The 7,210-nt window shown below is 44.5% G+C and overlaps 1 non-coding gene across 1 annotated transcript; it reads left to right on the top strand.

Moving 5' to 3' along the window:
• Nucleotides 1-6,245: 6,245 nt before the first annotated feature.
• Nucleotides 6,246-6,352, top strand: LOC111825241. Its single transcript, XR_002828401.1, has one exon. It is a non-coding gene; the product is annotated as a U6 spliceosomal RNA (small nuclear RNA).
• The last annotated feature ends 858 nt before the right edge of the window (nt 6,353-7,210 follow it).

Here is a 7,210-nt window from a genome sequence, read left to right on the forward strand (position 1 = left end):
CTCTCCCTCTCCCTTGTTCTCTCTCTAAAAGTCAATAAAAATATATTAAAAATAAATAAAAGAAAGGTACTGCTTAAATTAAAACAGCACCATGAACAAATACGCATTCGACTTCTTGTGATGGAATAATGAAGCAAACTACTCCACCGAGGGGTTTACCACAGAAGCCTACGTTCATTACGCTACCGCTGTGCATATGGCTCCAGAGCAAACCCCTGCACGTCTCCCAGAGCAGACGTCCCATCCTGGCACCATCTCCCTGTGACCTCGGGTCCTCCTGCTGCCCTGGGAAGTGCTGGCTTGCAAAGCAGGTGGCGGGTGGGTTTCAGGTGCTCATTTTTCTGTGACTTTTCTCTGTAGGTGTCACAGCACATGCTAACTCCTTCTCAGCCCTGGGGGTCTGGTCGGGAGAGTAGGGGGATCCTCCTTTACAAGCCCGGGATATAGGACTGGCTCTTGCTTTCTTGCTTCATTTGCCATCATTAAGAGCCCATCTGACTGAGGAGATGTCTCGCGATAATTGCTCCCTTCTGCTCGATGCCAGTCTGAAAAGGAAGATAATTATGAAAAAAAGAAAAAAGAGGGGTGTAGAGAAGCGCCAACTGCCAGATCCCTTAATGAGTGAAGGATTTATCCAGAAACACAGCTGCAAATACCCATTAAATGTGTAAACTAGACTGAAGGGACTGGCAGAAAGGAGAGTCATAGTTATTTATTGAATTACTACCTTTTTATTAGTTTGAAGTATACTTGCATATGTTTCAGTTAGCCCTGGAGAGGAAAGAAAAATGTGTTAGCACAATTCAAAGTCATAGAAAGTGTTTTTTATTACGTTGCTATAACATTAAAAATGAGATGTGTATTAGTTAGGGCTGGATAAGAAGAGAAATTTAAGGAAAATGCTATTTTGGACATCCTTAGCTTTGTGACTTTAGGAAATAAAAATATTGATCATTTACTGAACAGTTATTATGTGCCAGGGCCTCATGGAAGTACTGGGCATCATTTAAACATCACAGTACCCTTGGAGGGAGCAGTATTCTCTACATTTTACAGATGAGAAAACCGAGATCTGGGTGATCTTAAGGGATTGGCCCAGATTCCCTTGGCTACTCAGAGCCAGATCCCAACCCAGGCCCTGTGCCAGCCCAGGCCATGTCTTAATCATACGAAGATATGTGTGTGTTGCCTCAGTCAACTTTCTTGGGTTAATTTTCTTAATTTTAAAATGTTGGGACAGGACTGGGTTTTTTACAACAAATAAAAGAGTCTTGCAACTAGAAGCTCATTGCTTTTTTTAAAAAACTGAAACTGAGCAGAGAGCCAACGTTCCTTCTGTACTTACTGCAAAAGGTCAAGGGTATGACTAAATGGTAATTATTAGCAAGTATTTGCAGCAATTTAAGTCATGGCAGGATTTTCCTTTTGACAGTTACTTGTATTAGTTTTAGTAACAGAGACATGGAAAGGAGGCATTTCTGAGCCTACATCTCAGTTGCTTCTCATTTCCCTCTGTCTGAACCCCCATCCATACCCCCATCTCATTGCCCAGAGTTGCTAAATAATCATCACATGACAAGCTGTCAACTCATCAAGGGAGTGATGAGTAAATGCAGGGGATACGCGAGGGAAGGAAATGCAGGCGAGGAATAAGAAACATTCCACTGATTAAGAGAAGGCACTTGTTCTGTGCGGTTCAAATCTGGAGGTTATTAAACTCTACATCAGTCAACAATGTGTTCCTTACTGCTCGAGGGAAGAAGACATTCATTCTGTAGCAGATCATAGATTCTTCTGCATCGTGCGTCGTTCTAAAGACACAGCTAATTTAAATGTATGGGACAAGGTTTTCCATTATTTCAGTAGAGTAACACCTCATTCTTTCGTTATCATGCAAACATTTGGTGTTTCGTGTAAGTGAATAAATAAATACATACCACAATCTAGCAGTTTTATTTTTAATAAATTATGATGGAATCTTACAGTTTTATTGAGTATACCATATAGGCAAAGGAGGACATATAGCATACATGTATTGTTAATGAAAAATAATAAGCCGAAACCGGTTTGGCTCAGTGGATAGAGCGTCGGCCTGCGGACTGAAAGGTCCCAGGTTCGATTCCGGTCAAGAGCATGTACCTGGGTTGCGGGCACATCCCCAGTAGGAGATGTGCAGGAGGCAGCTGATCGATGTTTCTCTCTCATCAATGTTTCTAACTCTCTATCTTTCTCCCTTCCTCTCTGAAAAAAATCAATAAAATATATTTAAAAAAAAAGAAAAATAATAAAATGAATACCCATGTACCCCAGCACCCAGCCTAAGAAAGAGAACATTGCTGGAACTTTTGAAGCCCTGGCTCCATTTCTCCCCTCACCTTCGTAACCTTTGCCCTGAAGGAGGGCGAGTGAGCAGGGGAGGAGGACTGGAGATGCATGTGTGCCATGCTCACTGGCATTCGGTCACATGGAGACTTCTCTGGGGAGATAACATTTGGGCGGAATTCTGAGTACAGTGAGCAAACCAGCTATGGGAAGTTGTGGTGATAGTGGGTGGGAAGTGAGGTATGTCTGAGGAACCTCAAGAAGCCCCCAGTGGCCAGAAGAGAGTGAGCAAGGAGGGGGTGGTAGGAGATGGGACAGAGAAAGAAGCAGAGGCCAGAAAATGGGGGGCTTGTACAAACCCCTCCCCACACAGATTCGCTGTCATATTTTTATTGGCCTAATGGTGCTCTGTCGGTGTGAAGTATTTTAGTAGCATCTGATGAGATTTTGTTCTCTTATTCTCACCATGATTCCTTCAGCCCATTATCCGGTGGCTGAGAAGAAGAATGTAATAAACTCCTTGAGATCAGGAACCGGGTTCATTTCGCTCTGTGTCAGAATTTCCAAGCTCCGTGACTGGTGAAAGGAAGGACCTTGCTAATATTTGTGCAGTGAATGGAAGGATCTCTCTGTTTCCCTCGGAGGAGTCTGGGGAACGTTGCCACGAAGTAGAGCTGGTCTTTGCATCGAGGCGGGAATACTGCTGTTTTGCAAACACCCCAGAGGCATGGACCTTGGGAAAGGGCAGCTGTAATGTCTTCCCAGCCTTGAGTTGTTGCATGGATGAGGCTCATTACTGTGAGGGAGGGAGAGCCTTAAAGTCTGACTTCCTCTCCTTAAGTAGAAGCATAGAATGCAGACAAGTGTAAATGATTCCTACACGGTTTCATGACTTTGGTCTTCCTTCGGCTGCTGTTCTGAGCACCAGGTTTTGCTAGATTGAATGGATCTGGTTGAGCTGGTCTTAACTTCTGTGCCTCCGTCCCCTGGTTGTAAAATGAGATGATGTAGCAGCTTTTGCCAACCACCTCACAGAGCTTCTGCATGGGATGAGATTAGATGGATGTTGGAAGCTTCGGTTTGTCTGTTTTAATATATGAGAAATGGTTAACGCTGAAGTTAATTTTTGATGTGTACAGCATAATTTAACTTTGAAGAACAGGTACACACTGAACAGCTCATTGAGACTGCCTAAAGGATATGACTATACAGTTGGCCCTTCACATCCATGGGTTTCATGCCTGGATTCACTTGACCATGGATTGAAAACTTTTTTTTAAATTCCAGAAAGTTCCAAAAAGTGAGACTTGAACTTGTCAGATGCCCAGCAATATGCTAAATCCATGCAAATGAGGTGATGTGTGAGTACACCCTGCAAATACAGGTTGTGTGCAATAGTATGCCATTTTTGTACCAGGAACTTGAGCATCGTGGATTTTGGTATCCATGGGGGTCCTGGAACCAATCCTCCTTGGATACTGAGGGATGACTGTACTTCCTTCCTGTACCTTGTAGAAGAATGGAACAGTTATGGAAATTGAGGGGCACAGTAAGGCTGTCCTTTGTGAATTTCCTTTTCATCCTTTAGCCTCTTTGAGTATGATGGGCTTTTCTGCATAGAATTTGGGAAAAACTTCCTAGCCACTTTAATAACCTAGGGACCTCACTGGTGGAGAGGTCCCTGTAGGTGGTGGACAGAAGTGAAACCTTCCCTCAGTGGTTCAGCTATCAGATGTTTCCGAATCAGTGTAGCAGTTGAAATCTTCAGTAAGTTATACAACGATTATTTACTATTTTACCTTTTGCACTTGTGAAACTTGAAATTATTACACAAATTTGGTATCACAACAACACAAGAAGGAGAATGGTCCTTATGGAGACACTTCATGATGTCTCCATCACCTAGGAAAACAGCAGTGGTGAGTTGGAGTCATTATGGAAATCACCGAGAGAAGAGGGTCTACTATTGAGGAAAGGCGGATTTCAGGTGGTCTGCGTTGATTACCCGGCTGGTTGGTTCTTCAGCTTTCCACGTTACCTCGGAAGCCACATTTTTGCCTGTGTCTTCACACCAGGTTTGAACTTTGATGATATGATAGCTGAGATCAAAGTTTGGGGCATAAGACAGAATGACTAAGACCATGGAGCAGTGGCGCTTTGGCGGGTCGACAGCCGATGACAGTCCTCTTCTTTCTCTAATGAGAGCTTCTCCAGGGATCGGCGTGGGGCAGGTCTGCTGTCCTTTAAGTCCCGAGGCCGCTGTGGTGTTGGCCAGCGCTAACAGAGGGAGGTTGGATACCATCTCTTCCCTGCCGTGCTCTGAAGCTCCGGCTTCGCTCTTGCCTTGGACACTTGAACACGACCCCCTGCGGCCAGCTTGGGGATTAATCAGTGTTCACCGGACAACTCCTTTGAATTTCAGGTGCCCATTTGAAAGATGCGCCGCTCTGTGAAGTTCACAGCCGTCGAATGCTGTAAGAATGTAGGACCACACCGTGGAGTTGAAAGCACAAAGTGGGAATGTGGTCTGCTTTTACAAGTGACTTCAATAAAAGTGGATGTGTTTTTCCACCGATGGGAGTAGACAGGAAAACTACGATCGCGTTCTCATTCCTTGCAGGCTCCGATGTAAACCTCTGGGGCCAGAGAGCTTTTTATTCGATAAAGCTGAAAACTTACCTGTATTTCTCAGCTTTCAAGTTATGACAGTCATTTGCAGCTGTCAGATATAAAGATGTTTTGGACACCACCCAGGGATAATCTCTTCCAAGTTCCAAGTGCTAGAATGTGAGAGTTGATAACAACATCCTGAGGCCTGTCAGAAGGTGCTTCTGACCCCGCGTCAATTGCATTCACTTTGTGAGTTCTTTTTCCATCAGGGGTGATGGGATAGCAAAAACCCTCAGCTGTCTTGCACCTGCAAAACAGGAGATGTCCACAAAACACCATTTTCTCCCCTTTCTCAAGCGAAACTTGCTAAATTTTAAGATGGTGAAATGAGAGAAAGAAGAAATCTGGTTTGATGTGAATTTTTCTTACCTTAATTACAAAATGTAAGAATTGTGGGAGAAAAATATCAGGATAGAAATAAAGACCAGATGACAGGGCTAAAGCCTGCATGCCTTATAAACCTCCTGTGTTATATTTTCTATGCACTAAAGACTTACACACACACACACACACACACACACACACACACACGAAGTGTCCTTGTCCAATTGGATCAACATTCAGGTGAAAGCAGAAGTGCTCAAGTGAGGTAAAACTTCAGGAGACCTCTGACATAAGCATGTTTCAGCAGGCTAGGTTTTAATCTGATGCTTGAACATGTTCAGTCATAGATTCGGTACCATATGCAGCAGAATCAGTGTTAGACACCGGCTTTATCAGCGCCCCTGAGTATCCTTGAAGTCTCATATTGGTAAAGGCATAGCAACCGGAGAATTTGATTCGAAGGGAACCTGTACCAAGGGTTCCACTTTGGCTTCCTTCACCGCATAGTGGCCCAGAGATGGGGTGTCTGGGGTGTTTTCTGGCCTCTGTCGGCAGAGGATTCCTGATGTCCGAGAGACCTATGGGGGGGGGGCAGGGTTCTAGTTAGAACTGAACTGAGTGAGGGAGTCATATGTATGGGTGTGGCCTTTTACTTCAAGGAATTGGGAGTGAAACCCCCAAGAAGAGAAGCAACAGAAAAGCGTGTGTAAAGGTGCGCCCCAAACCCGCTTTTCAATAGGGAGAACTTTGAAGGAGGGGCCGCTTTGGAAGAAAGTTTCATTTCACATTTGCTGTTGGAGATGCTTGTGAGATGACTGAGGAGCCGTATCAAGTAGGAGCTGGGTATTTGGGGAAAGAGGGAAGGAAGGGAAGGAGGAAGGAAAAGAGGAAGATTTGGGTTTTGAATCTATAATTTAAAATTATATGAGGTGCTCGCTTCGGCAGCACACACACTAAAATTGGAATGATACAAAGAAAATTAGCATAGCCCCTGGGCAAGGATGACATGCAAATTTGTGAAGTGTTCCTTATTTAAAGTCAAATAAAATATATCTATGGGATTGGATAACATTGCCTAGAGAGAGCGTCTAGAGAAAGAGTAGGATGCAGAAATGAGCCCTATGTTAGTTAGGTGTGGCTAAGCTGCGGGTCCATGATGGGTCTGTGTGAAGTCCCACCATTTTGTGACTGCACCATCTGGGCAGAAACTCGGTCACATTCCCAGCCCCTGAACGAATACTTGGCAGGAAGTAGTACTGTAATACCCAGCTTTGTTGAGATATAACAAAATCACTTTCCATTTCCACTCAGTGTCCATTTCCACTCAGTGAGAATTGACCGGTGTCTATAGTCCTGGAACCAGCGCCACAGTCAGGAGTCAGGCCATCGTCATCTCTCCGCAGGGTTCCCTCGTGCCCTGTGCAGTCAGGCCCCCACCTCCCCAGGCCCTGACAACCACCGATACGCTTCCCATCAGTATAGTTTTGCCGGATCCAGAATCTCATATAAATGGAATCATGCCATACGTGGTCTTTTGTATCTGCCTCCTCTAACTTAGCATAGGGATTGGAAGACTTTCTCTGCAAAGATTCAGACAGTAAATATTTTAGGTTTGCAGGCTTCTTTGCAGGAAGCGCTCCGCCCTGCTGTTTGCCGCAGGGAAGCAGTCTTTGACAGTGTAGAGCTGACTGGGTATAGCTCTGTCCCGATAAAACTTTGTTTATAAAACTAGGCAGAGGGCCGGATTCTGCCAGCGGCTGGTGTGCTGACCCCTGACTTAGTATAATGCCCTGCAGATACATGTCTGTTGTGTGTAGTAATCCATTCCTTTTATTATGGAGTAGTCTTCTGTTAGGTGGATGGCGTTCCAGAATCTGTTTACCCACTTACCAGT

Source organism: Myotis lucifugus, unplaced genomic scaffold (genome assembly GCF_000147115.1).
Source record: "Myotis lucifugus unplaced genomic scaffold, Myoluc2.0 scaffold_18, whole genome shotgun sequence".
NCBI classification, from domain to species: domain Eukaryota; kingdom Metazoa; phylum Chordata; class Mammalia; order Chiroptera; family Vespertilionidae; genus Myotis; species Myotis lucifugus.